This window comes from Hyla sarda, unplaced genomic scaffold (genome assembly GCF_029499605.1).
Source record: "Hyla sarda isolate aHylSar1 unplaced genomic scaffold, aHylSar1.hap1 scaffold_493, whole genome shotgun sequence".
NCBI lineage: Eukaryota > Metazoa > Chordata > Amphibia > Anura > Hylidae > Hyla > Hyla sarda.
The window spans coordinates 210,416-231,376 of NW_026610504.1; the positions used below are offsets into that span (position 1 = coordinate 210,416).

A 20,961-nucleotide genomic window follows, 5' to 3' on the forward strand; every position below is an offset into this window, starting at 1 on the left:
AGACCCCCCCCCCCCCCCCCCCATGTTATGTTACATAGTTACATAGTTAGTACGGTCGAAAAAAGACATATGTCCATCAAGTTCAACCAGGGAATTAAGGGGTAGGGGTGTGGCGCGATATTGGGGAAGGGATGAGATTTTATATTTCTTCATAAGCATTAATCTTATTTTGTCAATTAGGAACATTCAGCACCCACCCGCTATCAAGGCAGCTGCCTATCATGTCATGCCCTACCTGCACAGGTGTGCTGGCTACTCAAATGATCCAATTAAGGAGGCCGTTTAGTCAGCAGCAGCAGAAGTCCTGTGCCTGGACGCTCCAACAGCGGCCAGACACAAGCAGAAGCAGAAGCAGCAGAAGCAGCAGCAGCACCACCTTTTGTTTTTTGGCTGCAGCAGCAGCAAGGCCCACAGGGCTGGCTAGCTGGCTAGCCAGCAAGCAGGTAGCAATGAAAGTAGGAATCTTTCTTTTTAACCCTGTAAGGGGGTGGTGCACTGTACCCGAAGATACTGCCATATCGGGTCAATGCATAGGGCGACGGAAGCAAGCTTCGAAATCGGCCCCCGTTCTCAAAAATCCATTTAATATATGGTCCCCAGATAGGGGACGTATCAGATATTAAACTGATAAGAACAGATACTACACTTGATCTTAGCCAAAAGGCCGAGAAGCGATAACCGTGAAAGGGGCGGGCCCAACAAGGTGCCCTTCATGGGCACTATCACTGCTTGCTGTCAGGGAGGCTGCCAGACAATTTTCCATGCACACTCTGGGCTGGGGGGCAGTCAACCACCAGTACACACAGCAGAACCTAAACCCATACCATTATTGCTAAGCAGCAAGACAGGGGCCCATTGCACTCCCACGGGGCCTTTTTAAATGCAATCCATAACCCGGATTTGCCAGGAACCCTTCTTACTCCTCCTACTTGCATGTGACACTGGGCTTAGGATCTGCATAGGAAACACACACACAAGCACACACCTACCTTTGTTGCCTGCAGATGCCTCCTTGGCTGTCCCCAAACGGTATCAAACCAACACCCACGGGAAGCTGTAAGCATAGAGGACATGCCTGCACCCCATTGGACTTACCTGTGTGGGTTAAACCCGGGTTATTTGACAACCTATGGCGGTGATGGTTCTGCTCAGGCAGAGCAGTGCTGATGCTCCTCATAAAGCTGTCGCTGCTGTGAAGGTTCTAGGTGACATCACAAATCCCTATGGTTACATACACAACAAAGCTGGGTTGTTGTTGTTTACACTCTGCAAGGCCTGTGGAAGTGAGTGACATCATAGCACTGTAGTTCTGAGGGTTCTAGATGGATGCAACAATCTCCTGTTGCTTCTATGAAGGCCATAATAGACGACATCACCAAACAGCTCCATAGTCACATACACAGCAAAGGAGAGATGTTGTTTACACCTAGTGATGTCAGTGGTATTGAGTGACATCACAGCACAGTGCTAAGGCTCCTGGGTCTGGACACAGCAGCGGCTGCAATATCTCAACGGAGAATACGTTTATATATATGTGTGTGTGTGCGCGTATATATATATATATATATATATATATATATATATATATATATATATATTTCTCCGCCGAAATCACTTTTAAACCCATTTCCACCTTTTTTTCCCTTCTCTTCCTCTTACTTTTTTTTCACGTTTTTTTACGTTTTTCTCCTTTTCGCCTCTTTTCTGGGCGTATTATTCTTCTTTTTCTTCTTTTTTTTCGTCTAATGCATACCCCATCAGTGCAGCAATGCTTATTCAATACCGCCAGCAGATGGAGACACTGGGGGATAATTTTCTAAGGATTTATACTGATTTTTCCTGTCTGAATTTGTCGCACAGAAAGTTGCAGGCCAAATATGTGTGACATTTCTGCGACTTTAGCTTCTAGAGCATTTTTACAACATTATACATAGGTGCTGAATACATAAAAAGCGACTGTTCAGCGACAGACAAGTCGCATCGGCTGAAAGTAGGCCAGAATGTCAGTCCATGTTGGAGCAGGTTTAGATACAGTCTAAAGTATAGATCTCAAAGTCTGTGCACAGAATTTAGCAAGGGCCTCGCACCTTCTGATGCATCAGGTAGGTGCACAATAGCATAGCCTAACCCTCTGTACTTTGGTCTATATTGATGCGGGACATAGACAGCCAGCTGATGACCAATCCATTAGTGCAATGGATGGCTGGAAGCATTTGTCTTTGCCTTTGCAATACCACAGAAGCAATGCATGGTCAATGTACAGCAATGACACACCTGTGTGAACAGCCAGGAGACCCCCCCCCCCCCCATGTTATGTTACATAGTTACATAGTTAGTACGGTCGAAAAAAGACATATGTCCATCAAGTTCAACCAGGGAATTAAGGGGTAGGGGTGTGGCGCGATATTGGGGAAGGGATGAGATTTTATATTTCTTCATAAGCATTAATCTTATTTTGTCAATTAGGAACATTCAGCACCCACCCGCTATCAAGGCAGCTGCCTATCATGTCATGCCCTACCTGCACAGGTGTGCTGGCTACTCAAATGATCCAATTAAGGAGGCCATTTAGTCAGCAGCAGCAGAAGTCCTGTGCCTGGACGCTCCAACAGCGGCCAGACACAAGCAGAAGCAGAAGCAGCAGAAGCAGCAGCAGCACCACCTTTTGTTTTTTGGCTGCAGCAGCAGCAAGGCCCACAGGGCTGGCTAGCTGGCTAGCCAGCAAGCAGGTAGCAATGAAAGTAGGAATCTTTCTTTTTAACCCTGTAAGGGGGTGGTGCACTGTACCCGAAGATACTGCCATATCGGGTCAATGCATAGGGCGACGGAAGCAAGCTTCGAAATCGGCCCCCGTTCTCAAAAATCCATTTAATATATGGTCCCCAGATAGGGGACGTATCAGATATTAAACTGATAAGAACAGATTTTTTTTTTTTTTTTTTTTTTTAAACCCTCAGGTAGGGGATGAAAGTACTCCAAGCAATACTTTCAAACTGGCATTACAAACTTTCTGTAACACACAACCCTCTCATCATTGGGAAACTTTATTTATCAATCAAACAGACAAAAAAAAACAATCAAGATAAATCAACAAGATGAATCCATTTTTTCGATTTCCAAATGCCTTCCGCATCAATCCCACCCCTCTTAGAATCCCACAAATAACACAAATACAGTTTGCCTAACACCATTCGCACACTATTATTAACACTCACTTCTTTCCTCAAAAACACATAAACATTCCTCACATCCCACAAGACTTCCTTAATACACGACAACAATAACCACAACACTCTTACATTCTGACCTCCACTTACACAAAGCCCAAACATCATCATCTCAAAAGACAAAAACTCCATACCTGTCAATTCCTTGCATAAAGGACCAAGCCTTCTAACAACCTCACGAGCATACTTACAATTCCAAAAGAGATGAATAACACTTTCAAAACCATTACAACCCACTCTAGGACACACATCACATCTCACCAAACCCCTTGCTTTCTGAAACTCTCTCACAGGCAACACACCATGTAGACTTTGCCACACAATCTCCTTTTGCTTATTAGACATACCATCCATCCTTACTTTCTTCCAAACTTTCTCCACATCCGCTCCCCTCACAGAATTAATATTACATACAACCTCTTTACTCTCAATCATTCTCATCACCAAACGTTTATTCTTCAACACACTCATCTCTTCTTCTATCAACTCAAATTTCTCCAAAAACCTCACAACCCACTCATACCACTTAGGAACCTCAAAAGCAACAGGCCTACTCAGATCCCTCTTACACCACTTCAGCCTAACAAACAGTCTTCCAGCAAGAAACTTAGTCATACAAGACATCTTCTTATCTCCTTCAATAATGACCAGTATGAAAACTAAAATATTCACTCCAAAATAAACCTCCAGATTTGGAAAACTCATCCCACCCTTCCGCCAATTTTTAATCACCACTTCTCTCCTTAATCTTTCTACTTTAGACCCCCAGAAAAAGACAAACAAAACCCGATTCAGACTCCTTAAACACATATACTGCGGAGGAAAAATCATAGCAACATACAGAAAAATTGGTAAAACAACACTTTTAATAACCACAATTTTTCCAATAAAAGAAAGACTTCTCATACTCCAAAAATTCAAACGCATCTCTACCTTCTTTTTTGCATCATCCCAACTCTCCTTTCCATCCAAGTCCTTACTAAACTTAATCCCCAATACTTTAATAGCCCCCTCCACTACATTCACCCCAACATCACTACTTAACCCACCTTCACCAAAGCATTTACATTCGCTCTTTAACCAATTCACTTTAAAAGCAGACGCACCACAGAAAATTGAAACCAAAAGCCTCACTCTCCTCACAGCACACTCAGAATCACACAGGACACATACATCATCCATATAAGCATTCACTTTAAATTCCCTACCATTGCTACCAGGAATATGAACACCTCTCACTATCTTATCCCTCCTAATCAGACATAACAGAGGCTCAATCGCGCATATAAACGCTACTGGCGAGAGCGGGCACCCCTGCCTTACTCCTGAAAAAACATTCACTCTTCTCCCCACACATCCATTAACGAGCATCCTACTATATATTCTATCATACAAACTCCTAACTCTCCACACAAAATCACTCGGAAACCCCATTCGCAACAATACCCTGAACAAAAAATTATGAGACAACCTATCATACGCCTTTTCAAAATCAAGTGACAACAAATAAGCATTTTGTTTTCTACTCTTACAATCCCACAAACAATCTCTCAACAGACACAAACTCTCATGTATACGACGTCCAGGCACAGCACAAAACTGATCATAACCAACCACACATTCAACAACATCCCTCATTCGATTAGCAATAATTTTTGCATAGATCTTATAATCGCAGTTAAGTAACGTAATTGGACGCCAATTCTTTAAATTTTTTAAATTCCCTTTTTTTGGAATTAATACTACCACACCACCACGCATACTCTCCGCAATTTCCATATTCTCCCACATAAACTGACACACTGCAACAACATCCTTACCCACCACATTCCACAAAAAACGATAAAATTCCACAGGCAAACCATCTTCCCCTGGAGTCTTATTTGCTGACATTTTCTGCACTACATCCCATACTTCTTCACTTGAAATCTTATGCATAACAAAAGCCTGCTCAGCTTCTCCAAGCTTCCCATCCAAAACCACACTCAATACCTCACTCTCCAAATTCTCATCTCTCCACTTCTCTCCATACAGCTCCTCATAAAAGCATGCAATTTCCTCACTCACACCATCACCAGTCACTTCCCTACCATCCTCTCTCACAATCATATCAATAACAGGTTTTTTAGAAAAAACTTTTTTGAAAAAATAACGTGAACATTTCTCATCATGTTCCAATTTATCTAACTTGGCCCTATACATGATACTCCTACCCTTTTCCAACACAAAATTATTAATCTCCCTCTTAGTGCTCACAATATCATCCTGAACATCCACTCCACAATCTCTCAACCTACACAAATAGGACAAACGCGCATTCAACTTCACATATTGCTCCCTCTTAAGAGCAGCGACTTTGTATCCAAAGGACTTAAAAAAGGACTTTGTTTTCTTTTTAACCCATTCCCACCACAAAATAATGTTATCAAACTCACCTTTCTTTCCACACCACTTCTTATACATACATTCATACTGATCTCTCACATCCACACTATCTAAATGTTTAATATTCATTTTCCACAAACCTCTCCCATACACAGCACTCTGACCCACATCAATCTCACACAGCAAGGAATCATGGTCCGAATAACAAACAGACCTCTGTCTGTAACTTAAAGCATTCAAACTCTCAGACAAAAAACAATAATCTAACTTAGAGTGAAAATTACCTCTATCTGCATGATATGTACATAAATTAGGATTAATATTACATAACTCTTGGATATCCCTTAACCTAAAATCAGAGACTAACTCAAATAATTTTCTACCAGATACATCAAAAGCTTTTTTTGTTAAATCAACATTCATATCTCCAACTAAAATAACAGGCATCTTGCCCTGAACATAAAACTTTAACTTATCAAACAAATTTTTTCTTTCATTTTTATATGCAGGAGCATAAACATTAATCAAACGAAATTTCACATTTTTATAACTTAATACAGCAGAAATACACCTGCCAGGTTCAATTACCACATAGCTTTCCACAGCAATGTCAGGTGATTTAATCAAGATCCCCACACCATCATTCTTATTCAAAACACTCCCAGACCACACACACCGACCATACACCCATTCATCCTGACTTATGGTGAGATCAATACCACACTCCTGCAAACAAAAAATTGCAGCATTTTCCTGAGCTAAAAAACTTAAAATAGCAGCTCTCCTAGCCTTATTTTTAAACACTCTCACATTTTGAGAACATACAACAAAACCCATAGCCTAAAGCTACAAAGAACAAGGTTTAACCCTGCATGAGCTACACAGGTGCATCAGCCACCTGCTACTAACTAGCAAATCAAATCCCAGCATAGTTATTCACCACTCTCAGTAGCCTCCATAACATCCGTCTCCAGGACTTCATAAAAGTTGCTGGTTTCCGGGCGCGAGTCCGCACCCTTCTCACCTCTTCTTTTCTTGGCAGACTTCCCTCCATGCACCAGTTGAAAGCCATCATAATTTTCATCCTCTGCATTATGTTTCCCACCACCCTCCCTGTTACACAAATCAGTCTCACTTGAGGATGGAAATGGCTCAATGTGAACAGGGTCAGAGGGGTGAACAGACTCCACAGAGTGACTAGGACTCTGCACTCCCTCAATAACTTCCTCCAACTGTCTGAAGGCATCAGAGACTGCAGCCTGAACATCAGGGGGCTTCTGAGGAGCTGCAATGGTCTTCAGAGGGGCCAATCTCCTCACTATTTCCCCCTCTCTCACCACACTACTGAATAAAGGACTTCTCACCCCAGGGCAGTCCTTATAAACATGACCTTCCTCCCGACATAAGACACATTTCCTGGCTTTAGGACAACTTCCAGCATGGTGGCCAGCAGTATTACAGTTCCTGCACATTTGTCCTTGCACACAGTTCTCCTTTAAATGTCCAAAGGAAAAACAATTCCTGCAGTAGGAAGGCTGACCAGCATAGGACAGGTACCCCCTATAACCTGCAATGGAAAAACTGGCAGGGGGGTGTTTAAAACCCCCAACACAAGTAGGGTCTACTTTTAATTTAACCACAAACTTATAATTGCAGTTAAAAATCCCCAGTACATTCGTCTGTTTCTCTCCACCCTTCACATAGTCACAGTACTTGTGCAAAAAGTTCTTAATAATTTCCACATCTGTGTAAGGATTATGCACATGCACTATCACAGTTTTTTCCTGCAGACCAAACAGTGGAGTAATCTTCACCCCAACCAGCAAGGGCTCATTGCTGAGATTCCTTAAGTATTCATACACATGCAAACACCTGCCCTCATCCACAAAGGTTACCTCATAGGAGCCCCTGCGGGGAGACTCATTAACACTGAAGATTTCAGCCTTGTCCACTCCAATCTTCTCCATAATGATGTCTCTCACCAGATAAACCATGTTGTTCTTGGAACTTGCAGGATCCACCTCCATGCGGATAGTATTCTTTACTCCAGCCATTCTTCCAGATGATAATCTGTCGGTACAGGACCACAGTGAAAAAAATCTTCCTCCGGCAACTGGGTAAACCCAGAGATCGCACCCTCTGGCCAGACCAGAGCAAACTGCACTTGATCTTAGCCAAAAGGCCGAGAAGCGATAACCGTGAAAGGGGCGGGCCCAACAAGGTGCCCTTCATGGGCACTATCACTGCTTGCTGTCAGGGAGGCTGCCAGACAATTTTCCATGCACACTCTGGGCTGGGGGGCAGTCAACCACCAGTACACACAGCAGAACCTAAACCCATACCATTATTGCTAAGCAGCAAGACAGGGGCCCATTGCACTCCCACGGGGCCTTTTTAAATGCAATCCATAACCCGGATTTGCCAGGAACCCTTCTTACTCCTCCTACTTGCATGTGACACTGGGCTTAGGATCTGCATAGGAAACACACACACAAGCACACACCTACCTTTGTTGCCTGCAGATGCCTCCTTGGCTGTCCCCAAACGGTATCAAACCAACACCCACGGGAAGCTGTAAGCATAGAGGACATGCCTGCACCCCATTGGACTTACCTGTGTGGGTTAAACCCGGGTTATTTGACAACCTATGGCGGTGATGGTTCTGCTCAGGCAGAGCAGTGCTGATGCTCCTCATAAAGCTGTCGCTGCTGTGAAGGTTCTAGGTGACATCACAAATCCCTATGGTTACATACACAACAAAGCTGGGTTGTTGTTGTTTACACTCTGCAAGGCCTGTGGAAGTGAGTGACATCATAGCACTGTAGTTCTGAGGGTTCTAGATGGATGCAACAATCTCCTGTTGCTTCTATGAAGGCCATAATAGACGACATCACCAAACAGCTCCATAGTCACATACACAGCAAAGGAGAGATGTTGTTTACACCTAGTGATGTCAGTGGTATTGAGTGACATCACAGCACAGTGCTAAGGCTCCTGGGTCTGGACACAGCAGCGGCTGCAATATCTCAACGGAGAATACGTTTATATATATGTGTGTGTGTGCGCGTATATATATATATATATATATATATATATATATATATATATATATTTCTCCGCCGAAATCACTTTTAAACCCATTTCCACCTTTTTTTCCCTTCTCTTCCTCTTACTTTTTTTTCACGTTTTTTTACGTTTTTCTCCTTTTCGCCTCTTTTCTGGGCGTATTATTCTTCTTTTTCTTCTTTTTTTTCGTCTAATGCATACCCCATCAGTGCAGCAATGCTTATTCAATACCGCCAGCAGATGGAGACACTGGGGGATAATTTTCTAAGGATTTATACTGATTTTTCCTGTCTGAATTTGTCGCACAGAAAGTTGCAGGCCAAATATGTGTGACATTTCTGCGACTTTAGCTTCTAGAGCATTTTTACAACATTATACATAGGTGCTGAATACATAAAAAGCGACTGTTCAGCGACAGACAAGTCGCATCGGCTGAAAGTAGGCCAGAATGTCAGTCCATGTTGGAGCAGGTTTAGATACAGTCTAAAGTATAGATCTCAAAGTCTGTGCACAGAATTTAGCAAGGGCCTCGCACCTTCTGATGCATCAGGTAGGTGCACAATAGCATAGCCTAACCCTCTGTACTTTGGTCTATATTGATGCGGGACATAGACAGCCAGCTGATGACCAATCCATTAGTGCAATGGATGGCTGGAAGCATTTGTCTTTGCCTTTGCAATACCACAGAAGCAATGCATGGTCAATGTACAGCAATGACACACCTGTGTGAACAGCCAGGAGACCCCCCCCCCCCCCCATGTTATGTTACATAGTTACATAGTTAGTACGGTCGAAAAAAGACATATGTCCATCAAGTTCAACCAGGGAATTAAGGGGTAGGGGTGTGGCGCGATATTGGGGAAGGGATGAGATTTTATATTTCTTCATAAGCATTAATCTTATTTTGTCAATTAGGAACATTCAGCACCCACCCGCTATCAAGGCAGCTGCCTATCATGTCATGCCCTACCTGCACAGGTGTGCTGGCTACTCAAATGATCCAATTAAGGAGGCCATTTAGTCAGCAGCAGCAGAAGTCCTGTGCCTGGACGCTCCAACAGCGGCCAGACACAAGCAGAAGCAGAAGCAGCAGAAGCAGCAGCAGCACCACCTTTTGTTTTTTGGCAGCAGCAGCAGCAAGGCCCACAGGGCTGGCTAGCTGGCTAGCCAGCAAGCAGGTAGCAATGAAAGTAGGAATCTTTCTTTTTAACCCTGTAAGGGGGTGGTGCACTGTACCCGAAGATACTGCCATATCGGGTCAATGCATAGGGCGACGGAAGCAAGCTTCGAAATCGGCCCCCGTTCTCAAAAATCCATTTAATATATGGTCCCCAGATAGGGGACGTATCAGATATTAAACTGATAAGAACAGATTTTTTTTTTTTTTTTTTAAAGCCGAGGAACGTGCTTTCGATTCACCCAAAGTGCAAGAAAAAGTGCAAACGTGTTACACTAAAAAAACGTGCACAAAGGATGCGGTCTATCGCAAGCCCTTCTCCGATAGGAGAGAGGCCCCCCAACAAACCTTACCCTTCGCCTCCGGACCAAAAGGTACCTGCGAGGTTCCAGGTTCGATGTCCCTTTTCGCTGAAGCTACTAGGGGACCACAAATGCTCCCGGCATCCCCCTTGGCGTTGGCCAAGGTATCTGCCCGCAGAGCCGATTACGGTAGGTACCCTGCCAAAGCAGGAGTACCCGGGGTGTTTGCAGGGAGGTGCGGAACCTAATGGCCACACACACCTCCCCTAGACCGCCAGGAGGGACACCCAGAAGGGCTACCGCATCCTGACAAATCCTGTGAACACACAACACGCAAAAAGTGACACAGTGAGACAAAAAAGAAATAAATAAGTGAATGTGTGCAGATATACTGCCCGGACATCCGGCCGGATCTATAAAAATTTCTCTGATCCTAGCCAGAAGGCCGGGAATCAAGAGGTGAGTGCCACAAGGTGAAGAGATTATGGTGCCCGTGCTTCAACTCAGTGAGTCTATTCTCCCAGTGAGTTTCGGCACCTCGGGGTCACCACTCCCCGAGGCACAAAAGTACCTCGGCTCTAGACCCTCTCAGCCTCATGGCGAGACCCGGAGGGAACAGGTCACATCGGGGCAGCCGTCGAGCTGATTCCTCAGAACCAGCCCCGGAAAGCCCTGGTACACCTGCATCCTCCATGCAGCACCCATCCCCACCAGCATGAAAACTGATAAGAACAGATACTACACTTGATCTTAGCCAAAAGGCCGAGAAGCGATAACCGTGAAAGGGGCGGGCCCAACAAGGTGCCCTTCATGGGCACTATCACTGCTTGCTGTCAGGGAGGCTGCCAGACAATTTTCCATGCACACTCTGGGCTGGGGGGCAGTCAACCACCAGTACACACAGCAGAACCTAAACCCATACCATTATTGCTAAGCAGCAAGACAGGGGCCCATTGCACTCCCACGGGGCCTTTTTAAATGCAATCCATAACCCGGATTTGCCAGGAACCCTTCTTACTCCTCCTACTTGCATGTGACACTGGGCTTAGGATCTGCATAGGAAACACACACACAAGCACACACCTACCTTTGTTGCCTGCAGATGCCTCCTTGGCTGTCCCCAAACGGTATCAAACCAACACCCACGGGAAGCTGTAAGCATAGAGGACATGCTTGCACCCCATTGGACTTACCTGTGTGGGTTAAACCCGGGTTATTTGACAACCTATGGCGGTGATGGTTCTGCTCAGGCAGGGCAGTGCTGATGCTCCTCATAAAGCTGTCGCTGCTGTGAAGGTTCTAGGTGACATCACAAATCCCTATGGTTACATACACAACAAAGCTGGGTTGTTGTTGTTTACACTCTGCAAGGCCTGTGGAAGTGAGTGACATCATAGCACTGTAGTTCTGAGGGTTCTAGATGGATGCAACAATCTCCTGTTGCTTCTATGAAGGCCATAATAGACGACATCACCAAACAGCTCCATAGTCACATACACAGCAAAGGAGAGATGTTGTTTACACCTAGTGATGTCAGTGGTATTGAGTGACATCACAGCACAGTGCTAAGGCTCCTGGGCCTGGACACAGCAGCGGCTGCAATATCTCAACGGAGAATACGTTTATATATATGTGTGTGTGTGCGCGTATATATATATATATATATATATATATATATTTCTCCGCCGAAATCACTTTTAAACCCATTTCCACCTTTTTTTCCCTTCTCTTCCTCTTACTTTTTTTTCACGTTTTTTTACGTTTTTCTCCTTTTCGCCTCTTTTCTGGGCGTATTATTCTTCTTTTTCTTCTTTTTTTTCGTCTAATGCATACCCCATCAGTGCAGCAATGCTTATTCAATACCGCCAGCAGATGGAGACACTGGGGGATAATTTTCTAAGGATTTATACTGATTTTTCCTGTCTGAATTTGTCGCACAGAAAGTTGCAGGCCAAATATGTGTGACATTTCTGCGACTTTAGCTTCTAGAGCATTTTTACAACATTATACATAGGTGCTGAATACATAAAAAGCGACTGTTCAGCGACAGACAAGTCGCATCGGCTGAAAGTAGGCCAGAATGTCAGTCCATGTTGGAGCAGGTTTAGATACAGTCTAAAGTATAGATCTCAAAGTCTGTGCACAGAATTTAGCAAGGGCCTCGCACCTTCTGATGCATCAGGTAGGTGCACAATAGCATAGCCTAACCCTCTGTACTTTGGTCTATATTGATGCGGGACATAGACAGCCAGCTGATGACCAATCCATTAGTGCAATGGATGGCTGGAAGCATTTGTCTTTGCCTTTGCAATACCACAGAAGCAATGCATGGTCAATGTACAGCAATGACACACCTGTGTGAACAGCCAGGAGACCCCCCCCCCCCCCATGTTATGTTACATAGTTACATAGTTAGTACGGTCGAAAAAAGACATATGTCCATCAAGTTCAACCAGGGAATTAAGGGGTAGGGGTGTGGCGCGATATTGGGGAAGGGATGAGATTTTATATTTCTTCATAAGCATTAATCTTATTTTGTCAATTAGGAACATTCAGCACCCACCCGCTATCAAGGCAGCTGCCTATCATGTCATGCCCTACCTGCACAGGTGTGCTGGCTACTCAAATGATCCAATTAAGGAGGCCATTTAGTCAGCAGCAGCAGAAGTCCTGTGCCTGGACGCTCCAACAGCGGCCAGACACAAGCAGAAGCAGAAGCAGCAGAAGCAGCAGCAGCACCACCTTTTGTTTTTTGGCTGCAGCAGCAGCAAGGCCCACAGGGCTGGCTAGCTGGCTAGCCAGCAAGCAGGTAGCAATGAAAGTAGGAATCTTTCTTTTTAACCCTGTAAGGGGGTGGTGCACTGTACCCGAAGATACTGCCATATCGGGTCAATGCATAGGGCGACGGAAGCAAGCTTCGAAATCGGCCCCCGTTCTCAAAAATCCATTTAATATATGGTCCCCAGATAGGGGACGTATCAGATATTAAACTGATAAGAACAGATACTACACTTGATCTTAGCCAAAAGGCCGAGAAGCGATAACCGTGAAAGGGGCGGGCCCAACAAGGTGCCCTTCATGGGCACTATCACTGCTTGCTGTCAGGGAGGCTGCCAGACAATTTTCCATGCACACTCTGGGCTGGGGGGCAGTCAACCACCAGTACACACAGCAGAACCTAAACCCATACCATTATTGCTAAGCAGCAAGACAGGGGCCCATTGCACTCCCACGGGGCCTTTTTAAATGCAATCCATAACCCGGATTTGCCAGGAACCCTTCTTACTCCTCCTACTTGCATGTGACACTGGGCTTAGGATCTGCATAGGAAACACACACACAAGCACACACCTACCTTTGTTGCCTGCAGATGCCTCCTTGGCTGTCCCCAAACGGTATCAAACCAACACCCACGGGAAGCTGTAAGCATAGAGGACATGCCTGCACCCCATTGGACTTACCTGTGTGGGTTAAACCCGGGTTATTTGACAACCTATGGCGGTGATGGTTCTGCTCAGGCAGAGCAGTGCTGATGCTCCTCATAAAGCTGTCGCTGCTGTGAAGGTTCTAGGTGACATCACAAATCCCTATGGTTACATACACAACAAAGCTGGGTTGTTGTTGTTTACACTCTGCAAGGCCTGTGGAAGTGAGTGACATCATAGCACTGTAGTTCTGAGGGTTCTAGATGGATGCAACAATCTCCTGTTGCTTCTATGAAGGCCATAATAGACGACATCACCAAACAGCTCCATAGTCACATACACAGCAAAGGAGAGATGTTGTTTACACCTAGTGATGTCAGTGGTATTGAGTGACATCACAGCACAGTGCTAAGGCTCCTGGGCCTGGACACAGCAGCGGCTGCAATATCTCAACGGAGAATACGTTTATATATATGTGTGTGTGTGCGCGTATATATATATATATATATATATATATATATATATATATATATATTTCTCCGCCGAAATCACTTTTAAACCCATTTCCACCTTTTTTTCCCTTCTCTTCCTCTTACTTTTTTTTCACGTTTTTTTACGTTTTTCTCCTTTTCGCCTCTTTTCTGGGCGTATTATTCTTCTTTTTCTTCTTTTTTTTCGTCTAATGCATACCCCATCAGTGCAGCAATGCTTATTCAATACCGCCAGCAGATGGAGACACTGGGGGATAATTTTCTAAGGATTTATACTGATTTTTCCTGTCTGAATTTGTCGCACAGAAAGTTGCAGGCCAAATATGTGTGACATTTCTGCGACTTTAGCTTCTAGAGCATTTTTACAACATTATACATAGGTGCTGAATACATAAAAAGCGACTGTTCAGCGACAGACAAGTCGCATCGGCTGAAAGTAGGCCAGAATGTCAGTCCATGTTGGAGCAGGTTTAGATACAGTCTAAAGTATAGATCTCAAAGTCTGTGCACAGAATTTAGCAAGGGCCTCGCACCTTCTGATGCATCAGGTAGGTGCACAATAGCATAGCCTAACCCTCTGTACTTTGGTCTATATTGATGCGGGACATAGACAGCCAGCTGATGACCAATCCATTAGTGCAATGGATGGCTGGAAGCATTTGTCTTTGCCTTTGCAATACCACAGAAGCAATGCATGGTCAATGTACAGCAATGACACACCTGTGTGAACAGCCAGGAGACCCCCCCCCCCCCCCCCCATGTTATGTTACATAGTTACATAGTTAGTACGGTCGAAAAAAGACATATGTCCATCAAGTTCAACCAGGGAATTAAGGGGTAGGGGTGTGGCGCGATATTGGGGAAGGGATGAGATTTTATATTTCTTCATAAGCATTAATCTTATTTTGTCAATTAGGAACATTCAGCACCCACCCGCTATCAAGGCAGCTGCCTATCATGTCATGCCCTACCTGCACAGGTGTGCTGGCTACTCAAATGATCCAATTAAGGAGGCCATTTAGTCAGCAGCAGCAGAAGTCCTGTGCCTGGACGCTCCAACAGCGGCCAGACACAAGCAGAAGCAGAAGCAGCAGAAGCAGCAGCAGCACCACCTTTTGTTTTTTGGCTGCAGCAGCAGCAAGGCCCACAGGGCTGGCTAGCTGGCTAGCCAGCAAGCAGGTAGCAATGAAAGTAGGAATCTTTCTTTTTAACCCTGTAAGGGGGTGGTGCACTGTACCCGAAGATACTGCCATATCGGGTCAATGCATAGGGCGACGGAAGCAAGCTTCGAAAGCGGCCCCCGTTCTCAAAAATCCATTTAATATATGGTCCCCAGATAGGGGACGTATCAGATATTAAACTGATAAGAACAGATACTACACTTGATCTTAGCCAAAAGGCCGAGAAGCGATAACCGTGAAAGGGGCGGGCCCAACAAGGTGCCCTTCATGGGCACTATCACTGCTTGCTGTCAGGGAGGCTGCCAGACAATTTTCCATGCACACTCTGGGCTGGGGGGCAGTCAACCACCAGTACACACAGCAGAACCTAAACCCATACCATTATTGCTAAGCAGCAAGACAGGGGCCCATTGCACTCCCACGGGGCCTTTTTAAATGCAATCCATAACCCGGATTTGCCAGGAACCCTTCTTACTCCTCCTACTTGCATGTGACACTGGGCTTAGGATCTGCATAGGAAACACACACACAAGCACACACCTACCTTTGTTGCCTGCAGATGCCTCCTTGGCTGTCCCCAAACGGTATCAAACCAACACCCACGGGAAGCTGTAAGCATAGAGGACATGCTTGCACCCCATTGGACTTACCTGTGTGGGTTAAACCCGGGTTATTTGACAACCTATGGCGGTGATGGTTCTGCTCAGGCAGGGCAGTGCTGATGCTCCTCATAAAGCTGTCGCTGCTGTGAAGGTTCTAGGTGACATCACAAATCCCTATGGTTACATACACAACAAAGCTGGGTTGTTGTTGTTTACACTCTGCAAGGCCTGTGGAAGTGAGTGACATCATAGCACTGTAGTTCTGAGGGTTCTAGATGGATGCAACAATCTCCTGTTGCTTCTATGAAGGCCATAATAGACGACATCACCAAACAGCTCCATAGTCACATACACAGCAAAGGAGAGATGTTGTTTACACCTAGTGATGTCAGTGGTATTGAGTGACATCACAGCACAGTGCTAAGGCTCCTGGGCCTGGACACAGCAGCGGCTGCAATATCTCAACGGAGAATACGTTTATATATATGTGTGTGTGTGCGCGTATATATATATATATATATATATATATATATTTCTCCGCCGAAATCACTTTTAAACCCATTTCCACCTTTTTTTCCCTTCTCTTCCTCTTACTTTTTTTTCACGTTTTTTTACGTTTTTCTCCTTTTCGCCTCTTTTCTGGGCGTATTATTCTTCTTTTTCTTCTTTTTTTTCGTCTAATGCATACCCCATCAGTGCAGCAATGCTTATTCAATACCGCCAGCAGATGGAGACACTGGGGGATAATTTTCTAAGGATTTATACTGATTTTTCCTGTCTGAATTTGTCGCACAGAAAGTTGCAGGCCAAATATGTGTGACATTTCTGCGACTTTAGCTTCTAGAGCATTTTTACAACATTATACATAGGTGCTGAATACATAAAAAGCGACTGTTCAGCGACAGACAAGTCGCATCGGCTGAAAGTAGGCCAGAATGTCAGTCCATGTTGGAGCAGGTTTAGATACAGTCTAAAGTATAGATCTCAAAGTCTGTGCACAGAATTTAGCAAGGGCCTCGCACCTTCTGATGCATCAGGTAGGTGCACAATAGCATAGCCTAACCCTCTGTACTTTGGTCTATATTGATGCGGGACATAGACAGCCAGCTGATGACCAATCCATTAGTGCAATGGATGGCTGGAAGCATTTGTCTTTGCCTTTGCAATACCACAGAAGCAATGCATGGTCAATGTACAGCAATGACACACCTGTGTGAACAGCCAGGAGACCCCCCCCCCCCCCCATGTTATGTTACATAGTTACATAGTTAGTACGGTCGAAAAAAGACATATGTCCATCAAGTTCAACCAGGGAATTAAGGGGTAGGGGTGTGGCGCGATATTGGGGAAGGGATGAGATTTTATATTTCTTCATAAGCATTAATCTTATTTTGTCAATTAGGAACATTCAGCACCCACCCGCTATCAAGGCAGCTGCCTATCATGTCATGCCCTACCTGCACAGGTGTGCTGGCTACTCAAATGATCCAATTAAGGAGGCCATTTAGTCAGCAGCAGCAGAAGTCCTGTGCCTGGACGCTCCAACAGCGGCCAGACACAAGCAGAAGCAGAAGCAGCAGAAGCAGCAGCAGCACCACCTTTTGTTTTTTGGCTGCAGCAGCAGCAAGGCCCACAGGGCTGGCTAGCTGGCTAGCCAGCAAGCAGGTAGCAATGAAAGTAGGAATCTTTCTTTTTAACCCTGTAAGGGGGTGGTGCACTGTACCCGAAGATACTGCCATATCGGGTCAATGCATAGGGCGACGGAAGCAAGCTTCGAAATCGGCCCCCGTTCTCAAAAATCCATTTAATATATGGTCCCCAGATAGGGGACGTATCAGATATTAAACTGATAAGAACAGATACTACACTTGATCTTAGCCAAAAGGCCGAGAAGCGATAACCGTGAAAGGGGCGGGCCCAACAAGGTGCCCTTCATGGGCACTATCACTGCTTGCTGTCAGGGAGGCTGCCAGACAATTTTCCATGCACACTCTGGGCTGGGGGGCAGTCAACCACCAGTACACACAGCAGAACCTAAACCCATACCATTATTGCTAAGCAGCAAGACAGGGGCCCATTGCACTCCCACGGGGCCTTTTTAAATGCAATCCATAACCCGGATTTGCCAGGAACCCTTCTTACTCCTCCTACTTGCATGTGACACTGGGCTTAGGATCTGCATAGGAAACACACACACAAGCACACACCTACCTTTGTTGCCTGCAGATGCCTCCTTGGCTGTCCCCAAACGGTATCAAACCAACACCCACGGGAAGCTGTAAGCATAGAGGACATGCCTGCACCCCATTGGACTTACCTGTGTGGGTTAAACCCGGGTTATTTGACAACCTATGGCGGTGATGGTTCTGCTCAGGCAGAGCAGTGCTGATGCTCCTCATAAAGCTGTCGCTGCTGTGAAGGTTCTAGGTGACATCACAAATCCCTATGGTTACATACACAACAAAGCTGGGTTGTTGTTGTTTACACTCTGCAAGGCCTGTGGAAGTGAGTGACATCATAGCACTGTAGTTCTGAGGGTTCTAGATGGATGCAACAATCTCCTGTTGCTTCTATGAAGGCCATAATAGACGACATCACCAAACAGCTCCATAGTCACATACACAGCAAAGGAGAGATGTTGTTTACACCTAGTGATGTCAGTGGTATTGAGTGACATCACAGCACAGTGCTAAGGCTCCTGGGCCTGGACACAGCAGCGGCTGCAATATCTCAACGGAGAATACGTTTATATATATGTGTGTGTGTGCGCGTATATATATATATATATATATATATATATATATATATATATATTTCTCCGCCGAAATCACTTTTAAACCCATTTCCACCTTTTTTTCCCTTCTCTTCCTCTTACTTTTTTTTCACGTTTTTTTACGTTTTTCTCCTTTTCGCCTCTTTTCTGGGCGTATTATTCTTCTTTTTCTTCTTTTTTTTCGTCTAATGCATACCCCATCAGTGCAGCAATGCTTATTCAATACCGCCAGCAGATGGAGACACTGGGGGATAATTTTCTAAGGATTTATACTGATTTTTCCTGTCTGAATTTGTCGCACAGAAAGTTGCAGGCCAAATATGTGTGACATTTCTGCGACTTTAGCTTCTAGAGCATTTTTACAACATTATACATAGGTGCTGAATACATAAAAAGCGACTGTTCAGCGACAGACAAGTCGCATCGGCTGAAAGTAGGCCAGAATGTCAGTCCATGTTGGAGCAGGTTTAGATACAGTCTAAAGTATAGATCTCAAAGTCTGTGCACAGAATTTAGCAAGGGCCTCGCACCTTCTGATGCATCAGGTAGGTGCACAATAGCATAGCCTAACCCTCTGTACTTTGGTCTATATTGATGCGGGACATAGACAGCCAGCTGATGACTAATCCATTAGTGCAATGGATGGCTGGAAGCATTTGTCTTTGCCTTTGCAATACCACAGAAGCAATGCATGGTCAATGTACAGCAATGACACACCTGTGTGAACAGCCGGGAGACCCCCCCCCCCCCCCCCCCCATGTTATGTTACATAGTTACATAGTTAGTACGGTCGAAAAAAGACATATGTCCATCAAGTTCAACCAGGGAATTAAGGGGTAGGGGTGTGGCGCGATATTGGGGAAGGGATGAGATTTTATATTTCTTCATAAGCATTAATCTTATTTTGTCAATTAGGAACATTCAGCACCCACCCGCTATCAAGGCAGCTGCCTATCATGTCATGCCCTACCTGCACAGGTGTGCTGGCTACTCAAATGATCCAATTAAGGAGGCCGTTTAGTCAGCAGCAGCAGAAGTCCTGTGCCTGGACGCTCCAACAGCGGCCAGACACAAGCAGAAGCAGAAGCAGCAGAAGCAGCAGCAGCACCACCTTTTGTTTTTTGGCTGCAGCAGCAGCAAGGCCCACAGGGCTGGCTAGCTGGCTAGCCAGCAAGCAGGTAGCAATGAAAGTAGGAATCTTTCTTTTTAACCCTGTAAGGGGGTGGTGCACTGTACCCGAAGATACTGCCATATCGGGTCAATGCATAGGGCGACGGAAGCAAGCTTCGAAATCGGCCCCCGTTCTCAAAAATCCATTTAATATATGGTCCCCAGATAGGGGACGTATCAGATATTAAACTGATAAGAACAGATACTACACTTGATCTTAGCCAAAAGGCCGAGAAGCGATAACCGTGAAAGGGGCGGGCCCAACAAGGTGCCCTTCATGGGCACTATCACTGCTTGCTGTCAGGGAGGCTGCCAGACAATTTTCCATGCACACTCTGGGCTGGGGGGCAGTCAACCACCAGTACACACAGCAGAACCTAAACCCATACCATTATTGCTAAGCAGCAAGACAGGGGCCCATTGCACTCCCACGGGGCCTTTTTAAATGCAATCCATAACCCGGATTTGCCAGGAACCCTTCTTACTCCTCCTACTTGCATGTGACACTGGGCTTAGGATCTGCATAGGAAACACACACACAAGCACACACCTACCTTTGTTGCCTGCAGATGCCTCCTTGGCTGTCCCCAAACGGTATCAAACCAACACCCACGGGAAGCTGTAAGCATAGAGGACATGCCTGCACCCCATTGGACTTACCTGTGTGGGTTAAACCCGGGTTATTTGACAACCTATGGCGGTGATGGTTCTGCTCAGGCAGAGCAGTGCTGATGCTCCTCATAAAGCTGTCGCTGCTGTGAAGGTTCTAGGTGACATCACAAATCCCTATGGTTACATACACAACAAAGCTGGGTTGTTGTTGTTTACACTCTGCAAGGCCTGTGGAAGTGAGTGACATCATAGCACTGTAGTTCTGAGGGTTCTAGATGGATGCAACAATCTCCTGTTGCTTCTATGAAGGCCATAATAGACGACATCACCAAACAGCTCCATAGTCACATACACAGCAAAGGAGAGATGTTGTTTACACCTAGTGATGTCAGTGGTATTGAGTGACATCACAGCACAGTGCTAAGGCTCCTGGGTCTGGACACAGCAGCGGCTGCAATATCTCAACGGAGAATACGTTTATATATATGTGTGTGTGTGCGCGTATATATATATATATATATATATATATATATATATATATATATATTTC

At 45.2% G+C, this 20,961-nt stretch overlaps 6 non-coding genes and 2 pseudogenes across 6 annotated transcripts; all 8 read right to left on the bottom strand.

The window, feature by feature from the left end:
• Positions 1–485: 485 nt before the first annotated feature.
• LOC130337233 (U2 spliceosomal RNA) lies at positions 486–676 on the bottom strand. Its single transcript, XR_008878168.1, has one exon. It is a non-coding gene; the product is annotated as a U2 spliceosomal RNA (small nuclear RNA).
• Positions 677–2,771: 2,095 nt separating this feature from the next.
• LOC130337255 (U2 spliceosomal RNA) lies at positions 2,772–2,966 on the bottom strand. The gene has a single exon (XR_008878186.1). It is a non-coding gene; the product is annotated as a U2 spliceosomal RNA (small nuclear RNA).
• Positions 2,967–9,898: 6,932 nt separating this feature from the next.
• On the bottom strand, positions 9,899–10,078 carry LOC130337251 (U2 spliceosomal RNA; annotated as a pseudogene).
• Positions 10,079–10,771: 693 nt separating this feature from the next.
• LOC130337270 (U2 spliceosomal RNA) lies at positions 10,772–10,931 on the bottom strand (annotated as a pseudogene).
• Positions 10,932–13,008: 2,077 nt separating this feature from the next.
• Positions 13,009–13,199, bottom strand: LOC130337234 (U2 spliceosomal RNA). Its single transcript, XR_008878169.1, has one exon. It is a non-coding gene; the product is annotated as a U2 spliceosomal RNA (small nuclear RNA).
• Positions 13,200–15,294: 2,095 nt separating this feature from the next.
• LOC130337283 (U2 spliceosomal RNA) lies at positions 15,295–15,485 on the bottom strand. Its single transcript, XR_008878197.1, has one exon. It is a non-coding gene; the product is annotated as a U2 spliceosomal RNA (small nuclear RNA).
• A 2,078-nt stretch (positions 15,486–17,563) lies between these two features.
• On the bottom strand, positions 17,564–17,754 carry LOC130337235 (U2 spliceosomal RNA). Its single transcript, XR_008878170.1, has one exon. It is a non-coding gene; the product is annotated as a U2 spliceosomal RNA (small nuclear RNA).
• A 2,095-nt stretch (positions 17,755–19,849) lies between these two features.
• On the bottom strand, positions 19,850–20,040 carry LOC130337236 (U2 spliceosomal RNA). Its single transcript, XR_008878171.1, has one exon. It is a non-coding gene; the product is annotated as a U2 spliceosomal RNA (small nuclear RNA).
• Positions 20,041–20,961: the final 921 nt, after the last annotated feature.